The sequence below is a fragment of the Leiobunum rupestre genome, chromosome 5 (assembly GCF_980474605.1).
Source record: "Leiobunum rupestre chromosome 5, qqLeiRupe1.1.hap1, whole genome shotgun sequence".
NCBI classification, from domain to species: Eukaryota; Metazoa; Arthropoda; class Arachnida; order Opiliones; family Sclerosomatidae; genus Leiobunum; species Leiobunum rupestre.
This window is the reverse complement of record NC_143388.1, coordinates 21,231,880-21,252,791: the sequence shown is the minus strand read 5'-3', so window position 1 is coordinate 21,252,791 and position 20,912 is coordinate 21,231,880. Positions and strand designations below refer to the sequence as shown.

The 20,912-nt window shown below is 35.6% G+C and overlaps 1 long non-coding RNA gene across 2 annotated transcripts in view; it reads right to left on the bottom strand.

The window, feature by feature from the left end:
• Positions 1-5,462, bottom strand: part of LOC149943787 (uncharacterized) — a 413,771-nt gene extending 408,309 nt beyond the window's left edge. The window contains exons 1-6 of one of the 2 annotated variants that reach the window (XR_016480873.1): positions 5,400-5,462; positions 5,280-5,313; positions 2,351-2,371; positions 2,254-2,283; positions 1,440-1,484; positions 873-914 (exon numbers count right to left, since the gene is read on the bottom strand). This is a non-coding gene — a long non-coding RNA (uncharacterized LOC149943787). The remainder of the gene's footprint in view (positions 1-872; positions 915-1,439; positions 1,485-2,253; positions 2,284-2,350; positions 2,372-5,279; positions 5,314-5,399) is intronic. The other variant, XR_016480872.1, reaches the window with a different exon arrangement.
• Positions 5,463-20,912: the final 15,450 nt, after the last annotated feature.

Here is a 20,912-nt window from a genome sequence, read left to right as displayed (position 1 = left end):
CTTAAATTTTTTTAAAGTTATCTCCCTTAAAAAAGTAATGTTTATATTGTTATTTCAACCAGAAACATTTCTAATTAAAAGTAATTAATGTAAATGTTTTGGTTTTTTAACAGTTAAATTTAAAACCAGGATCATCTTGATCATCATTTGGAATAAATTTAGGCCTATATTGTAAAGTTGATTGACGTTAAACAAGCAAATGTAAATCTAACCATTCGCCTTGGAAGGATTTTACATGAATTTGCAATTTGTTTGTTTTTGCCGAAAAATCTGCGTATATTTCTTAATTTACCCAATTTTATCGTTCAATTTACCTAAATTAATCGGAATTTAGTAAACTTTACTCATCCTACCGTGATTTGCTCAAATTTGTATTAAATATTTTATATTTACCGAATATTACAAAATTTAAATCAATTTGGAATTTGTTCAAAGATTTTCGATTTCACTCATTTGAATGACATTTAATTTGATGGACTTCGTCCAATTTAGTCAAAAATACCTCAATGCTTTCACCAAAAATTGTAAACTTTTTCCGAAAATTACTTTAATTTACCTATTTTTCATATTTTGTATAGATTATTTTGTTTTAATATTATCGTTTTTTTCACCTTAAAATATAAGATTTTACCAAGTTAAATCACATCGAAAAAAAAATACAGTTTCGACCAAAATGTTTTCGGTTGCAAACCTATAGTTCATTGTAAGATTTCCTTTTAGCAATTTTCAAGTTACGTTAAGGTGTTTACTAAATCCCCGGGTTTAAATCAGTGGGTTAAGTGTAGGGAGGTCTCCTTGTTAGTTGAAATTTTAGTATTTTGTCCAATATTACTTTCTTATCCAGATAAATAAAATTATTTGTAGGTTCTTACCGGATTTTCTGGGGTGGGTCCATGAGTCTTTCTCCTCTGGAACTAATAATGAATGGTACGGAAAGCGAGAAGTTATTTTTTTTTACAATTAATAAAAACATTATTTGTAGTGCTCAATATGTCTACGATATGCAATCTTAAAATTGCACGTTTTTGATATCCCAATACTAATTTTTGGCGATCAAAAACAAGGAAGTTGGTCATTTGCACATTCTAGTGATTTTCCAATCAACTTTTTTAAACAATTTCTATTTACTTAGCTTTAGCTACGTCGCATCAATAAAATCAATTTTAAATAAGGTTCGAATTCAGTGCCTAGGGTGGTGCCTTGAGTATAAGCCTAGCTGATTATGATTATTTGGTTATTCTATCTTCAAATATTTCATCTGCGGCCTTGAATGCCACAACAAAATATTGACAGTCTGATAGTGTTTAATTATATTATCGTAAATATTCTATTGAAACTATATTTATATCTTAAAATAAATAAACTTTTGAAATCATAGTTTAATTCTTTGAACAATGAAAAATATAAAGTTTGTTAACAATAGCCGATGAATAACTCACCTATGTAGTCCATTGGATCACTGGGCATGATTCCGCTGTCTGAACCTGTGAGAAAAATAATTAGAGTGAACTAGTATGACGAGATTAAAAATTGCAACCAACATGAAGTCGTTTTAGGGTCGCGGTACGGTCGAAAAGTCGCTTTATAGTTGACGACGAAATGCCGACCTAAAAACGTCCGAACGTTTTTCTACACTAAAACCGTAAATCGTTTTTTGGGACTATTTATGGTCGGTATTGAAAATTAGAAACTCTTCCGAGGAGAGGTATATTTTGGCTTGCCAACTTGTTAGGTTTAAGATTAGGAATTTCATTTGGCCTCGTGCGCGTAAATTACGCTTTAACAACAGCGCTTTTTCGTTAGTTACTTTATTCAGTTAATTATTTTAAAATACTGGGTTCATAACCCAACATGTTTGTTGACTCAGTAAATTTTTGTCTTAAAAGGTTTCGGTAATGTTATGGGTTAATCTTTATCCTTAGAACCTCGAGGTACAAATGATTGTCAATGCAAGCGTCTCTTTTAATATTCTACAGTTTCTACGAGTACATTTTAGTTTAACATGTAATTTAATGTTTAAAAAATATATACTTATTATTCAAATAAATATATTTTATATGTTGAGTGCACATTTCCGTGTATTATATACATAATACTAATTCATAATATTAGTATATATTTATTATTAATAGGATTATTTAAAATTAGATAATTTCGGTATATTACAAACTGAAAATGTAAATTGGGCTATTAAATATATTTATCTAGTACTTTACAAGATTAAATAACTAAAGTGTGAATATTAATTCTTACCATAATATTGTCTATCTTCCAAAGTTCTACCTGAAATTTGTTAATTTTCTTTAAATGTGAATTTAATTTAGTTGAATAAACATTTTCGTTTTCTTACGAGGAAAACTTGGAGATGAGTCTGAAGGAAAAAGAAATTGTGTTCAAATTAGCAAAGTGTCTATTACATACAAATAAACTCAATGGTATACTGTAAGCGGATTTTGTAACTACGTGATAGTACTGTAATGTATTTTAATTTATTTGTAATATGTTAAAGCGGAAGCTAATAATAATAATCAGCTAGGCTAATAACCAAGGCGTTTTTTTTGCCCTTAATACAGGTGGCCGGTATAAAGTTATAAGATATATTTGAAATGTTAGCGGAAATTTCAATAAAGCAAATGGGGGAGTTCAGATTGCCGCCCCCACTGATTCTGATAGTGTGGTTCTTTATTAACTATTGATTAAAAAATAACAAATATAATACATGGTCTTACATTATACTTCACTAATTAAGCTAACTTTCTGCCTTTAATGCTTACTGTATGAGAGTCTTTGGTAAAATAATATTAGTCGGTATTACCAAAAATGTAATTATTTCTACTTAGCGAAAATAAATATGTTTAACCGAGTGACAGCGTGGTTGCAAATCCCTCTCATCCTGGAAGGCTAAGCTAATTCACCCTAAAAAATCAAATCAGCCCGGAATCCCATTGGCTCATTTCAATAGCTTATCGATCAAGAACATTCCGCGTTGGACCACAAGGTGAAAAAACCTTTAATAATAATCAGCTAGGCTAACACCCAAAGCACCACCCTAGGCCCGAGTCATCTAGCGACTTTTATCGTCTTTGATTCGGGTGGGTGGTTTATATTTCGTAGGAGGTTGGTGGCAAGCCCTTCATATCACCCGAGCCAACAGATCCCTATAAGCCTTAACTTCTTAAAGTTTCCCTACATATCCTATATAAATATGATTAAGAAAGTGAAGTACAGAGGATCGAGCATTTTATCAAATCATGTACGTGTAAACTCTATACGAAAGAAACAAGTTGCAAAAGTCCATCGCTTAAGTAGCCATCTAACTGCATTAATCCAAATTTTTTGGAGTTAAAAGGAAGGTAATAATATTTTATTTTACAAATATTAATTTGATTCTTTATTTTAATTATATATTAATTCAATTTTACGTTTAGTTGAAAAGTTAATTTAACCCTCAGACCCACGATTAAGAGGGCTGCCATATTCCAAAGCCAGATGAAAATACTCTCCCTCTATGGCCCGTGAGCTAGGGCGCCAATATCCTACCTTAAACAATGGTGCCAACCCAAACAAAATAATGAAATATCTCGCTCTATGACCAGAGAGCTAGGGTGCCGATATCCTACCTCGAACAATGGTGTCAACCAAAACAAAATTAATGAGAACTCTCCCACTATCAAAGTGTAAAATCGGAGCTATCTACGATGCTCCAGACTAAATTGATTTTAGAAATCTCTAAATCAATTTAAAAGTTATCAAACTTGGGCTAAACTTAATCACAAAATCGTATACTCGTTTTCCACATTGAGATTCAAAATCTCGTAGACAAGTGGGAACAAAGCTCTGCAAGTGAAAGAAAGATCAAGCTAAGGTACCCACATCAGCGGATCTGCAGAGGAGCGCCTGCCCTCTAGAAACTTTTCATTTTAAAAGCGATTTTCCTCATTTCACCACAGATTTTAGAGAGTCATTACGTTCCCCACAGCAATGACTTTAAAATAATTATTTGAAATCCTAAATCTCACATTTAGATTCTACCTAATAAAACTATCAGTTTCAAGTTTAAACATACACTCTAAAGATTTATATACACCCGTACCTTAAATAAATATATGGTATGTAGGGAATAGAGTGCTTGACTAAAATAGCATTTGTTAAAATAGCGTTTTCAAAAGCGCATTTTTCAAAACAGCATTTTGTTGCAACGGCGCTTTGTTAAAACAGCGGTTGTTGAAATAGCGTTTCTCAATACCGCGGTTTGTCGAAAGAGCATTTTGTTTAGTCAACGTTTTTTGGTTAAGCGTTTCTCAGTAGAGCGGTTTGTCAAAACAGCTTTTTCCATAAACAGCGTTTCTGAATATATCGTTTCTCAAATTAGCGATTTTGAAACAGCGGTTTTGGTCAAGACAGCGGTTTCTTAAAACAGCGGTTTTGGTCAAGACAGCGGTTTCTTAAAACAGCGGTTTTGGTCAAGACAGCGGTTTCTTAAAATTTATATGAATTGACGATGGAAAATGTATAACATACATATGCACTTCAGGGGTAGGTTAGGTTAGGTTAGGTTAGGTTAAGTTAGGTTACGTTAGGTTAGGTTAGGTTACGTTAGGTTAGGTTAGGTTAAGTTAGGTTACGTTAGGTTAGGTTAGGTAAGTTTGCAATACTAACTATCGGCAGAAACCATTAGGTAATGAAATTTGCCGAAATTCCAGAAAAATATGTATTACAATAGGCCTATATTATTAGTGCTATAGAAAGCAGCGCCGTTTTGGGAAACGCTGTTTCGACAAAATACGGTTTTGAGAATCGCCGCTATGACAAAGCGCCGTTTGAACAATTTGTTGTTTTGGGAAACACTGTATAAAGAAACGCTGTTATGACAAAGCACCGTTTGAACAATTTGTTGTTTTGGGAAACGCGATATAAAGAAACGCTGTTATGACAAAGCGCTATTTTGACCAAACGCTGTTTTGGAAAATGCTGATTAAACAAATGCTGTTTAGGAAAGCGCTGTAGTCTCTACAAATCAAATATATACCACCTGTTCAAGTTTAAACATAAACTAAGTGATTTGTATACCTCAGTTTAAACACGCACTTAAGATTTATATACCCTCGTACCGTAAATTAATACATACCGGGGACCCAGTTTAAACATGGACTAGGTTATTTCTATACCCCCGTACCGTGAGACCCCGTTTAAACGGTCGATAAACGTTTAATACTTCGTCGTTGATAACTCTAAACGACGACGCCGTTTGTTTTAAAGAAATGAAACAATTTCATTACCTGCGCCAATAAGAGCAATCACCAACAAAGTCCACTAGAAAACACAAACGATTATAATTTAATTTTGAAACCTTTAATTTGTCCTTTTTTAAATTTAGCAAATGTTAACAATAGGCCTACCAAAATTTTCATCATGGAGTCTTTCGAGGAACTTTTTCATAGAATAAGTGACGAGTCGACAGGAGTTTTTGGTTTTAGTCTTCTATTTTCAAAAGCCAATAAATTTTAATAATTCGGAACAATGTGCACTGAAATAAAATTAATTTTACGTGGAACTACATTTAAAATTTAAGGTTTTTAACGACTCAAACGCGATTAACGTTTCAATTTATTAAAAGGCGTGCTATTGTTTCAATTAAAATATGTATCTAAAAATCACTGATTCTTTAAGGATGGAGAATGGAGGCGTATATAATAGATTGAAACATCATTTGTACTCTGACAGATAAAATAATATGATTTTGATATTTAATATTCGCATACTAACCGACGGGCAGGGTAATAAAAATAAATTATTTATTGACTATTCAACGGAATAGAGCTAACCTTGAACTTTTGCACCAGATTTTTACAATTGTAGTATTCAATTAAGATTAACAATTAAATTATGCACTGTAAAAATAGGGCAGAAATATAATTATATAATTATAAGAAGTGACTTTATATGTTTCAGTAACTCCACTCCTGTGACATTTGGCAACTGTTGTAGTGCCTGAACAGCTCCTACACTGCAAATTCAAAGTACGCTTCACATACTACCACATTTGGATCCCTGGCGAGTGATCTCATACCGCTCTATCGTTGATACACACTTACACCCCAGTATAAGATGCTCTTTCGGTGATCTACCCAAAATCCGAGTGATCCACAAGTGAACCATTTGCTTTCTAGAATGTGGTTCACTAGAAGATCACTAAGTAGGAATTCTAGTCCATATTTAGATAATACCAAGTGTACGCAATGACATTACTTAAGATTATGTGTGATCTTGCTGTAAGTCTTCGATAAATGGAAGTTTAGAAAAAACACATTTTAGATATACAATTTAAAAAATATATATTTCAATCGTAATAAACGTAATCATCAAATTTAAAAATAACAGTAGTGACATAAAAATCATTTACTTTTGAATAGAAATAAGAAAACAATATTGATATAGAACAATATCAAATATAATGATTTTACGGTATTTTATTATTCTTAAATATTAATGGAATGCGGGGTAGAAAAAGGTTTTCAACTTTCTAATAATTTAATTTTAAAGGCAAAACCGTTTTTATTTCACTAAGCTTTCAATTTTTATTTATGAATTACGTTTAGTTAGCTGAAACTTTTTTTAAAAAGTTCGTTGAACTCTCAGTAACGCTATGAAAACCAAACTCGCCGCTCACAAATTCATCTTCTCACGATGCCTAATATACCCGCCTCTGAAAGTTTGTATCAATCGTACGGCAAACCTTAGTTAGGGCACCACGTTAAGAACCTAAGAGAATTAGATTTCGGTTGGCCGTGTAGAGGGTTTTTACCTCTCCGAGGGGACAAAGTCCCCTAGGAGGGGTTATACAACGACCGTGTCTGTCTGTGGGTCTGTGGGTTCGTCTGTGGGTGGGTCTGTGGGTGGGTCTGTGTGTGGGTCTGTGGGTGGGTGTGTCTGTCTGTCAGGACTGCGAACGCGTTCGCATTTTCGGTGCAAAGTGTAATCACTGCGTACGCAGTTTCTCAAAGGGTTGGCAAAACCACCGTGCGACGGTGAGCGTTAACGGATGCATTTGCGGTTTGGTTTGGATGGTGTTTTTTCGCTCACCGTCGTGACGGTTTGGTGTATTACGTTTTTGTAATGTTTATGCGTAGGTTGTGAGTGTTGAATTTGTTGTGTTTGTGTTCTGATGGATGTGCATGTTGAGTCTGTTGTGTTTATATGGGCGTTTTCTCTCCAACTTCTTCTTAATGACTTTGGGACGGACCGAGTGCTGAGTGTAATGCTACCTCTCAACGTTCAATGGCAGGGTTTCCACCAGTTGTACACGGTATTCGTCTTAGTATCAATTTGCGATCGCATCGGGCGGGATTTGAACCCGAGACCTCCTGATTGACAGGCGGACGTTCTACCACAGAACCACCGACACTTGTTACGCCTTATTGAAAATTAGACCTTCAGCTTTATCGGAAGCGTATTTAATAGAGTACGAAATTTTGGTTTAATTGAAATAGAATTGAAATTGAAATTATTGCATCGAAGAAATTCTAATTTAGCGATTTCTCATTTGATTAAAAACAAATGCGTCACCCAGGTTTCGAACCCGGGCCGTTCAGTTAGGCAGTCGAGCGCTCTACCACAGAACCAACGATAACTTCAAGCTACACTGCAAATAAGACACTCATTGTAAGCATTATAGTTAACAAAGTCCTGAAATTTTTTACGAATGAAATTGTGAAGGCCTAATGTGGTTTTTTTACGAAAAAATTATAAAGACTTAATCTTGTTTAATATAATAAGTTGCTTTATTTCAATTTGGTACTTTTGTTTAGTGTTTTTTTAATGAATGGAGTTTAAGATTGTTTCTTCTATTATTTGACGTTTTATTTTTGCGGTTGTATATTTGTTTTATCTTTTATTCTTTTAAAATTATTTACTTCTTCCGCAAAATGGTTCATTTTTTGGAGGAACCTTTTTACTTATTTTTTGTGTATTAATGTTTTGAGAACCTTTACGTTTGGGGAAGGATAATTTTTGACGGAACCTTCAAAGTGTATACGTCGCATTTTCAAAAAATTTAATGGTCAAATCTTGTTTTAGCGCAGTCAGCAGATAAGATAAAGGGTAGAACCCGTTAGTTTTTTGTAATTTATTTAGTTTTTTTCAGTCGTATATTCTTATCTATTAGGTTTAGCGTATTGGTTTTCAAGCTTAATAATTCATTTATTAACAACATATCGAGTTGGTCTGGTTTTCAACTCGGTCGTAATTTATTTTAAACGTTTTCTCGGCTGATTAAGATGTTTAATGCAGTTCATCAATTGGGTTCGTTTGTGTTTATTTATAAAGAACCCTAACTATTCCCTCTACGGTCATTTATTGATATACGTTTAGTCAAGTGGCTTTCTGTGCTTTGTGAATGGTAAGTTTTTCGCTTCTTGTTAATAAGTTTTTTGTTGGTGTGGATATTTGGATATCTACGATTCCTAATGCAGTCATTGATATCCTGGGTGTGCGAGTCATTATATGATATGGGAAATTGGACGGTTTTGGTCTTTTTCATGCGGTATGTGTCACAACGTCAACAGGTTCCGACAGTCTACGAGTCGTCCACTACCAGATATCTACGGTATCTTGATCGGGCGATAGTTGAAATAAAATGAGCGTTAACTATGCGGCAAGTATTTCGTAAGCGACAAAAATACAAATACCCTCTGTAGATATTTCTTTCATTAAAATTGGCTTCGTATTATTTTTAACTGCTAAACTTGTACCGTAAATAGGGTTAAAGTCAATTGTGCATTGTTTTAGTACGTCTAACTCACTGTTGTAACTACTTAATTTATAATATTCTGAATAAATTAATCTCGGTTGTTTCGTCTCAATTATTTTAATTCAAATTAAAATTTTATACCGGGCGGGATTGAACCGGGATTACGTTATTAGTAAATAACTCTGAATTGGGGAGATATAACTTAGAGGGTCATCTCGAGAAATTATTACCACTAGGGACAATGCTTCCGAGGAGAGGTATATTTTGGCTTGCCAACTTGTCTTTTTTTACCTTAACAATTGATTCGCTATTCCTAGCCTAAAGGGTTCCCGTCGACCAATCCTATATTAACATATGGACCTCCCTCTTGCTTAACTTGCACTTTTAGGGTTAGCGAGGAGGATTAGGGTGTCTAGGGCTTTGCTTAAACTTCGAGATTGATAATAACCGAACATGAAATACACAAAATTAAAAGGTTGAATGAATTAAACATTGGAAATGCTAAAGAAATATTAATAAAAGAACATAAAATGACAAATCAACAAAACTAAGGAAACAAAGGCCTCAGTGGGCCATTTCGATTAACCAGACGTTGGGGGTGCTCCCCCTTCTAATACCAACGGGCCCATTAACAGCCTGATCAGCAGTCATTGAAGACTTCACCTATCGAGGGGAAAGTTATATTTATTTGTCCTTCGATTCGAGTGTCCGTTCGGTGATCCAGTCTTGCCTTTGGCGCAGCTTATTTCTAGCTGGGAGTCCGGAGCGCGCGCCACCATATCGGGTTTCACGCACACACCAACTAACCGGATGGTTGAGGTTTTCTCAACTCATTCAATTCGCGAATTTATTTTATCTGAAACTTTTAGTCACTTTCGTTCAGCGACGTTACGTGAAACTTAACGCGCAAAGAGCATTATTTGGATTAGCGAGAGCCCAGGCATGTTCTCCCGATCCGTTTGCATCTCTTTCGTTTTGTTTAACCACCACGTCACGTGGTATCGTATGGAGGGAGCTTCTTTTCACAATCAGGGCACTGGAGCCCCGCGACTTTGGCTGGGCCCACCAATCAGGACCATAGCGCCATGACGCTCACTTTAATAGCGGTGGTCAAACAAGCGTGGCACCTCAAAGAGTTAACTATGAGCGTCCCAATCAATTCACTCTTCAAAATAATGTCAAACCTGGCGCCGTCAAGACTCCAGGCCTAAATAATACTATAAGTTTGGCATTTAAATAACTAACATACAAACGAGAAGAATATATATATATATAGGGGGCAAGGGGATAATGTGAAAGGGTTCGCGACAGCTATACAGGGTGTCTCAATTTGCTCGATCAGGCCATTTTTCTCACAATGTATTTATGCTAGGGTTCTGAAATTTATTTATTTGTTAGGTATGGAAGGCTTTGGGTACTAAATTTCAGAAAAATCGAACGATTTTGTACCATTTTGGAAAATTTATTTTTTCACCGGTAGGTGTCACGCAAAATGTTGCAATAGAAAAGTTGTAGGGCATAGTCGAAAGTGTAAAAATAATTTTGGTTCGGTTGAAAAAGACCTATTTTTCACTGAGTTTGGAGGTCGGGGGAAAAACAAGTTGTACTAGCAGGCAATAGCCTTTAACGAATTGTCGGTAAAATGCATTTCAGTTATAAGATTTCGAAAAATAAACAAATAATAATTAGCCCAAGTGACAAATGTTTTTTAATGACTTCTACAAAATGTTTTCAAAAATGCCACCTTCTGATGCAATGCACAAATATGCACGATGTTGCATATTGCGAAATGCTCCCCGAACCATTTCTGGAGTCACCCGGCGACATGCTTCGATGATTCTTTGTCGTAAATCTTCAACGCTCGTCACAGGTGTTTGGTATACGTAGTCCTTTACGAATCCCCAAAGAAAAAAGTCGAGTGGTGTTAGATCAGGGGACCTTGCAGGCCAACGAACAAAACCAGTTCTTCCAATCCATCTTCCAGGAAACTCGTCGTTTAGATATGCAACCACGTCACGATAGTGGTGAGGTGGCGCCCCATCTTGCTGGAACCAGATGCGTCTGTACTCGGCCAGAGGAATGTCGTCCAACACGTTGGATATTTCATTTTGAAGGAACTCCAAGTAGTTTTGACCGTTCAGACGATTTGGCAGGAAAAACGGGCCAATAATTCTGTCACCTAACAGACCAGCCCACACATTTAAGCGAAACTGCACTTGGTGGCGGTGAGGAAATCCCCAGTGTGGATTCTCGTAGTCCCACATATGTTGGTTTTGACGGTTGAAAGGCCCATCTCTTCCGAATGAACATTCGTCGGACATCAGTAGTTGATCGTGAAAATCCTGGTGTGCGTCAGCCATGAGGCAAAACCAATTGCAGAAGTCGAGTCGGCGCTGTCTATCACCGTCATGCAGTCCTTGGTGAAGTTACGCTCAATAAGGATGAAAATGGTGTCTTTTGAGTGTTCTACAAACGTAGTTTCGATCCAACCCTAAGTCAAAGCTGGCAGTCCTGACGCTCGCTCGAGGATAGGTGACGAAGTAGGCAAGTATGGTGTTTTCCATGTCGATGTCCTGGAGACCACGACCACGAAACCTTGGATTGATATTACCCCAGTGGTCGAAGACGCGGACAACTCTAAGAACCGTCGTATGACTTGGTCTGCAATTGGGAAATCTTCGTCTAAATAACTGACTTACTAGAGTAGCATTACGACGACCTTCTCCGTAAAATAATTCTAGCATATGAGCGCGCTGATCTCGAGTGTAAAGAGGCATACTGGACAACAATCGGCCAAGCTGAGATAATGTTTAACTTTGAAATGTAAACGCTTTAAATACTACTCGGACAATTGATATTTCACGTTAAAAAACAACAAAAGAAAAATAAGCGTAATTTTTGGTCTACAAATCTTTGTTTGATGATCTTACTCGTAACCACGTCGAAATGGAAGACGCGGTCTTTGTCTACTTTGTCTAATTAGGTGTTGAACGTAATAATTTTCTTTAACAATAACTTTTTGCAGATCTGATTATTAACTACATAGCTGAAAGCATAAGTTCCCTAAAATAAATGTACATGTGTGTTGTGATTAAAGGCTATTGCCTGCTAGTACAACTTGTTTTTCCCCCGACCTCCAAACTCAGTGAAAAATAGGTCTTTTTCAACCGAACCAAAATTATTTTTACACTTTCGACTATGCCCTACAACTTTTCTATTGAAACATTTTGCGTAACACCTACCGGTGAAAAAATAAATTTTCCAAAACGGCACAAAATCATTCGATGTTTCTGAAATTTAGTAACCAAAGCCGTCCATACCTAACAAATAAACCATGAAAATTGCAGAATCCTAGCATAAATACATTTTGAGAAAAATGGCCTGATCGAGCAAATTGAGACACCCTGTATACAAAGAAGATGGAGTGTCGCTAGTCCCAAAGACGAGGATACGGCAGACTATCGACTCATCATATAACCCGCATGAGTCAGAGTTTCCAGGTATAACAGAATTTAACTAGCCCAAAAAAACGCGCCGCCAAAAAGATTTGGTCGAAAAATAGCCCAATTTTATCCCATTTTAAGAAATGGACTGGAAAAAAATAATAAAAGCTTTAATTTTCGGTCAAACTATTACTGTAAATAAACAATAACAAAACCAAAGCAAGTGTATTATTTGTTTTTAGCAAATTTGCGGCCTAATATTATGGTAGTCACACGTAATCTTTAACCCCTATATTTTCGCGATGCCGCTATCGGCTCGTTTTCATTCAACTTTCCCTCCGTTTTACACATTTTACTGTATGATTATTCCCAAGACCACTGGGCACTCGCTAATTGGTTGAAAGCACAAACCCTCCTACACTTCATTTATCTCTCACTGAATTGTGAGCCCTCTTTTATGAAAAACATCTCGAAACGAGCCAGCACTTCAAATACGAAGGTCGGCTGATCTTGTTCAGCGTGAAGAGAAATTGAGCAAGCTTAAAAATACGAAATCTCCGTCTCACTAGCGACAATAATTGAATCGCTCCCTCAGTGTCCATGGCATTATCATATTGTTAAAATACCTAAAATCAACAATTTTTCAATCATTGTTTTTAATTTTACTACACAAAGTGCTGGATTCCATACCTCTGACTAAGAACGCATGTCCTGGCTGATTTAGAACCCGGGCTCAGGTGTGGGCCGTAATTGGTTCAAAACTCACCGACACCCAAGGCCTGGGTGATAGAGTGATTAACTAGAAAAATGAAACAGCAGCCGTTCAATCCGGGATGTTTTCTAAAAACCTAAGCCATAGTTCAGTCAAATATCTCAATGCGTGAAAACATTTTTAACTTTGATTGGCGTTTAACGTGAAGGGACTGAACAGATTCTTGTAAATTGAAAAAGATCTGAAATGATGAAACCGCCAAAAAGATTCAAAATAAGGCCTGTTAAAGACCGAGACCAGCAGAGCGAATTTCCACCCTTCTTATCCTGTACTTAATTTTTTGACGAGTGACAACTGATTGACATCTCTGACAACTTAAGTGACAGCTCTGACCGCTTGAGTGACCGCCTGGACAATTCCATGTATTGTAGCTTACCTCTTTTTTTGATGCTCATTGTGTATATTCTATTCAAAAACAGTCAGAGCCGTCGGTCAAGCTGTCGACGCTGTCACTCAATTTTGTGGGAGTATAAATTCGCGCACGAGAAAATGGAATCTATGTTCTCGGCCTTTAAGTTTAAATATCATTAAACAACGATTTCCGCAAATTTCCAGTCTGTTAAAGAGATCTTCGGTTTCCTCTTTCCATAATGGTTTTAAAGCGATAGCAAATGTAGGGAGGTTTATGCTTATCCGTGGCAGTGGTCTAAATTCCCTTATATCGTGTTAAAAGGACCTCAGGCCTGTTGCAGATTACCCACAAGCTTATTATTAATATCATTTTAATTATTAAAGGCTAGAAAACCATCCTTAGTCTCAGTTATCAATATTTCGATTATTGTATTAAGAATAAATGCATTTATCATTTAGAGAGATAATGTTTAGACGACCCGCACCCAGTACACACACAAGATCCCCAGGATATTCATTTTAGATCCAAATCTCCCTGGGACGTCATATCCGAATCTCCGAAAAATATGATGAAGACACCCTGTAAACTATAAACAACTGTGCCCATAAAATTTTATTAAAATTTGATTCGCAGCTATATAGAATCTCTGGTAGGTATCCAGGTTTGATCCACAACTCTCTTATTGCTTATATCCGAGTATCCGAAAATTATGATGTCGCGTAGGTATCAGAGATCCTATACAAAAAAGTGTAAGAAATAACTTTAACAAGTATGAAATTGTCATCGAAGGAGTTACTGCCAAATGGAACCATCTTTTACAGTTACGCAATTTAGAGTTGAAAATGGAAAAATTTAAAAGAGCTTACAAATTGAAAAAGAAACACCTATATTTGCCAAATTTCTCCAAGATGAGAGCTCCACTTGCAGCGCAAGTTTTTCCAAGGTCAGTTGCAACTGCCATATACAGTTACATGAGTCAGCGTCTGCTGCCTCTTGAGAGCTCCTTCACTGCAGAATTTCTGGAAAAAATTAACGACTTCTTTGATTTAGTAAACTCACGAAGTGTCAAATTTGACAAAAATGTACCATGCAAAGGGCCAATGACTAGAAAATCACCACATGGAGATCCTTCAAGAAATGGCAAACTGGTTGAAATTATGGAAATTCCCAAATTGTAAATTTTCTACAATTCCCTGTATGGAAGGATGGAAATTGGCTATTCAGGCCATTTTGGGTTTATATGAAAAATTGACCACCAAATATGGATTTCGGTATTTTCTAACTGGTAAATGCAATCAAGATTTTTTGGAGAATTTCTTTGGGGTAATACGACAACACGGATGTAATCGAGATCATCCTTCATGTCAGCAGTTTCGAAACAGCTACACAGCTGCGAGTGTAAATTTTCTGTTGACGCCTTCAGCAAAATCAAATTGCATTGAAGATGCTGATGAGTTTCTTTTTAATGTTGATGCTTAAGAAAAATCTAAAAAAATCCTATTGTGGTTGAAGAATGCCCATCAAATGAGGCACTTAAAGATCATGAAGATTTTCATAATATGTTTGAGTAAATTAAAGAATCTGAAGATGATTTTGGAAATACGTTAAATTATATCAATGGATATATTTTGAAAAAATGTTTCCAAAACAAAACCATTTATATTGTGAATCGTGTAATTGCCAGTTACTTGATTACAAAGGTGAACTTTCGAATGAGAACCTTTTCGCTTCATTTAAATCATACGATGTGGAATCTGTGAGAAAACTGACAATGCCAAGTGGCATTTTAAGTAAACATTTAACCATGATTAATAAAGAGTTTGACGAATTGTTCCCCAAGATCATACACATGTCAAAAATAAAAGAACGTCTCATGAGGCATGTAGATAACAAAGTAGATAAAAAATGGTTCCAAGCTAAAGAAGAAAAATGTTTCGAATTATACAACTACATAGTACAGTATTTTTTGAGATTTGCAATATTTGCGGCAATAAATCGAATCAATTTGGGAAAATATGCCAAAAAAATACAAGACAGAGTTGACCGAAAAGCGTTAAAAATGAAGCACTAGACTGATATTTTGATTAATTTTAAAGTTCCTGTTTACATGGTTTTCAAAATTTCTAAGTTAGTCTTAAGAAAAAAGGTCTTTCAATAACAAGTTTTTAATAAATTTTATTTAGTGACATTTTGTATCTTTACTGCAATAAATTGCATAAAGTTGGTTAATGACGCAAAAAGATACAGACAGGGTAGATATGAAAGCACTATAAGTGAAACATTAAGCTAGATGTGATGTTTTGAACGTTCCTGTTTATAACCTATACAGGGTGTCTTCATTTGATCGGCCCAGGAATTTTTCTTAAAACCTATACCTTCTAGAAATGTGAAATATTCAGTATGTACTCACTCGGTGGAGATCGTTGTTATTTGTGAATTTCAGAAAAATCGTGAAATATTTAACGGTTTTATAATTTGTAGTTTTTGAACGCTAGGTGGTAGACGAAAAATGTCAATGAGTAAGTTGTAGAGCATACTCGAAAACCTTTAATGGAGTTGGAATGGTCATTATCGTATATTTTATCACGCAAATAATAGGTCATGAAAAATAACAAGTTGGTACTACTCAAATGTTTTTACGCCCAGCTCCACACTGAAAGACGTGTTAAATCGTATCCTCATAATGTATTCAGTAAAACAAACACTTTATGCAAAATACAGTTGGGAGGGACGTAAAGGGAAAACAAATAACAAGACCCTAAGATGATGAAAGTTATCATTGGTATGTTTAGTTATTGTTTCTATTGTTGTAATTAACTATTACTAACTAAAATTGAAATTTTTAGATGCTGTAATGAAGTCTAAATTCGTTGGTGACATAAATGAAATTGTAAAAAAAATAAAACATTGGTCTAGACATTGCCCAGCTGGGAGTAAACGATAAAATTTATAATCATTGTAATCGAAATGAAAATAAAATGTTTATAACCTTTGAATATGACCAAATTTGTAAAATCTTCACATTAACAGGCTAATTATAATTCGTAATTGAAAATTCTTGAGTTTACAGTTGAATGTGTTCAATGTGCTACTAATTTTAAAAAACTCATAAAATTACACATTTTATTTACGAATAATAATATTTCAAATAACCATTTTAAATATTTTCCTTTTATGTGCAAATATAACGAAGTTTTTTAAATCATTTATTAATAACAAAATTTTGATCTATATAATTGCTGTAGTTGGTTATTTTTATAATCCCTAGTATGTAAAAGTTACTCTACTAACTGATATTTATTTATAAATTATATTTTCCTATCTATTAGTAATAGATAACTTCAGTAAGTTAAACGTCTAGCCTCGTTGAATAAGATTTATAAAATTTTTCAAAGCTGATATTAAAATGATGAAATAAAGATAAGGATGATAAAAGTACAATTTCAAAAATAAATCCAGATTAGAATTATTTAAGATTAATATTATTATAAAATCCAGTGGTGGCTGTGAATACTTACCCTATAGTTGCAAAGGATCCGGCTATGTCGCTTTAAAACCTACAGTCAACCTCAATTATTTAACACGTTAGGTTAGGCGTCCTATAAGCGAGGCTTAATGTGATAAAATATAAATATTTCGTGATGGTGCTTCGATAAGTGCGTGATGGTGCTTCGATAAGTGCGTGATGGTGCTTCGATAAGTGCGTGATGGTGCTACAATAGGTGGCGGTATCCTACGGGTTCGTTTAGTTTTAATACGGTTAAGCTTTAAAGGGTTATCTTTGTAAACCTCGACTAAAGAATATAGGGTTGTAAGTATTAACATATTCAGTTTCTACAGACGAAGAGTTTAAGGTACTAAAAGGGCTTCACGAAAATATGGCAAAGGTAAGTTGAGTACGGATGACTAAAGGAAACCGTTCAAAAATGTCTTACAGAAATTACACTAAATTGCAACACTCAGTTTTAGTAAAAAGCTGTGGTTGTCTCAGGTGTTTATTGGGTATTTTTTGAGATTTATTTGTATAGAAATTTTAATAAACTTTGTGTGGAAAATCTATTATAGTTTGTATGCAAGCACTTTTAAAGTTTGTGTAGTAATTCTTTAATGTCTGTTTGGTATCTCTGTAAATTTTGTGTGGACACTCTTAATTTTTTGTGTAGAAACTTTGATTTGTCTGTAGGAACAATATTGCAGTTTGGGGTCTCTCTTTTGGTGCTTGTGTAGAAACGAAATTGGAAGTTATGTAGTAAGTCTACAGGAGCTTGTTTATTAAATATACTGGGATGTGTTTAAATATCTTACGGTATGTATCGATACTGGAGTTTGTAAAAAGGCTGGGGGAATATCGTTATTTATCGTGATGTATGCGTCTGAGATATTTTAAGAAGTTTAGAAAAATCATATTCAAACAAAACATTATTTGCTCAATAAATAAATGCATGTACAGGTTTCATTGCCGTTTCGCCTATTTCCTTTATTTTATTGGCCAGAGATTCGGTTATTATTTGATTCGGGATTCTTTTTAAATTCGATTTTGTATTCTTATTTTCCGAATAGGGTCGATTCGCCGATAATTAGTAATTATTTGGTGAATTTTCTGTATAATTATGGAATTTTACTTCAAATGAAAAGCAGTGGAAAATTCACATAATCTTTGATAAATAACTATAGAAACATCTTAAGAATAGACAACAAAAAATCCACATAATAAACACAGCGGTTTCTGTAGACCTTTCTATAGAACACTCTAAACCAGTGGTTCCCAATCTTTTTTGCTAAGGAACTCTAAATTATCCATCTAATTCTTGAGGAACCCCAACTCATTTTTTTTTACTTAACTTAAAAGACTCTTGACACAAACAAAGATGGCCTCGCTTCGGATTTTTGGAACCCCTGTGACCTGTCGGCTGAAATAATTTCAAATCGTTACCTAGGTACGGCCAGCTTCGATCACGTTAAAAATTGAAGTTGGACGTACATTTATAACGGCCGGTACATTCAACTTCGATTACGCGCGAAATCGAAGTTGGCCGTACTCAGGTTGCGTCCCGGTTTTTGGGGTGGCGGAGTGGTTAGCACTTTCGCCTCGCAGCAAGAGGAGCCGGGTTCGATCCCAACGTGTGGCACTGGGGGAAAACTCGGAACAACTCCTTCTGTTTGCAAGTTATCTCCCCACTGGTTTAAGGGGTTTTCCCCCGAGATCTTCGGTTTCCCCTTCCATAAAAACTTGTTGAGGTTAACGGTAATAGTTAGTGTAGAGAGCTGTTGGCTCGCGTGGCATGAAGGGCTTGCCACCACCCTCCTACGCATTGTAACCCGGCCACCTGAATTAAAGGCTTTAAAAGTCGCTCGATGAATTGGGCCTGGGGTGGTGCCGTGGGTATTAGCCTAGCTGATTATTATTATTATTATTTTTTTTAGTACTACACCACTACTCTTAACCAACTTGTTAAAATGGGAAAACAAAATTACGTGACTACCATTTCACAGCCAACTTCGATTCGGTAACTCTGTTACGTTATTTTTATATTTAACTTTATTTTTATATATGTTTTCATTTGCCATATACCTTTGTAAAACGTGTCCCCCCCCCCCTACGCTTTTCAAGGGAAGAGAAAGCCGTGGGGTGCCCAGTTCTCAGAAGTCGTGTGGGACAGAGAGGTAAGGGCCTCGAGGCTCTAAGTGGTTCCCTTCCCCCCTCCTTAATGACCGCTCGGGAGCTCCAACCCTTTTCTTTATTTTTGATTATCTTTTCAAAATTATCGTGCCGATGGGCATCCTTTAGACGTTGCTAAAAATATTTTAACTGAGGAGTGCATCGGTGTATGGTACCCAACGAAGAGATAAGTACTTTCGTCTAATATATGGCTTGGCGTTAGATAAAACAAAAGGGCAGAACTCGTCACAAAACGCTATTAGAGACAAAGGTTTTTAATTGCATTTATTTGGTGTCGGGGGAAAATGGGTATTTAGTGGGAGGGTAGCTTGAAGATATTTGGGGCGGGAATTTATTGGGGATTGAAAGTGTACGGTTTTGATAAAGGAAGCAAGAATTCCCAATGTATATTTGCTGTATTGTAATAGTGTATTGATTTAACCATTGGCACGATAATTCTTACGAATAATGTTTAAACGTTAACCTTGACCCAGAACAATTATTTTGATCCACAGGAGCTCTTCAACTTCATATTTTTATTTAAATGTTACGGCTATCTAGAGAACCCCTAGGAAGAATTTAAATTGCGATAAAAATAGCGTAACAACTCGTGTTCATAGCTGGCCGTGCGACGTCAAAGTAAAAAGTATTCCTTCCAGATAATGCCGACAGCTACAAAATGTTTTTAATAATAATAAGATAATTTAGATGAATCGATCAAAATTTAAACCGCCATTAGCAAAATAAAATTAATAATAGTTGGTATTTCTTAGGATAGATGGCGTCGCAGTTCTCCACAAAGTCACGTGACTATCATATTTTCAGCCCCCCTTGGATTTTATAGTTTTGCCTATTGAGCTAGTATCTATCGTATTGTTTGTGTGGAGATGTTGTATTTCGCTTTCGAAGGCATCCCTCTGTAAGAGTCGAATGCAATAGATTTTGGCTTGTTTCGGATCATTAATAGTAAGTGTACCCTGGTTTTGGTAGGTTATTTTGGCGTTATGAAACAGTCGTTACATATGAGCAGATATTCTTAGAGGTCTTTGAATATTGCAGATATTTTTAGAGGTCTTTGAATAGTGCTGAAATTCTTTATCTCTAAGATTGGATAAATGTAAATATTTTTTATAATAGTAGAGTAAAAGACTATTTCTACCAGATGGGTCTCTATTTCTGGCGCTTTTGGTGCGAGAGTATTTGGCCATTTAATTCTGGAACTCGACAGTCATTCTGGACCGTGTCAAATGATAGGCAGGGATCGTGGCACCGATACAATGTCCCTCGGTTTGCAACAAATGGTTTCAATTTACGAACACACCCAGAAACCCAACTGAGAACGATTGAAGAATCAGTCCAACAATAAGTTTGTAACTCAGGAGCCGAGAATTTGTTTTTCGCGTAATTCATCAAGCGCTCAGCAATTGGAGCTCTCATCAGCTCCAATCTTGGCAGTGTTATTTTCTTTATGGGAGACACTCGGCTCTTGGATGAAGCCAACCTGGTTATCTCCTGCCCATCTTTCATTTGACAGTGGATGTACAGAACCGTCCCATAAGCTTTATGGCTAGCATCACAGAAACAATGCAATTAGTATTCTTCCACATGGTGACGTATATTGCCGCGGAATTGAAAATTTCCTCAGAGTCTTAAGCTCAGAACTCCATTGTGGCCAATCTTCATTATTTTCATCAAGACCTTCCGGTTTTTATTTAAATTCCCTAGACTGCATATTGGTATCGAATGGTTGACGAGATAAATTTTAAATGACTTTGAAGACATGGTTCAAGGTCATGAAAATTTCCGTTTTCAAAGTGGCACTCTTCAAGTTCTATCTGTCCTGAAAATCTTAAATCCCTAACTAAAACAAATTTTGAGTTATTGGCCCGATATTGTTTTTTAGTTAACATCATATATATATATTTTTAACATATTGG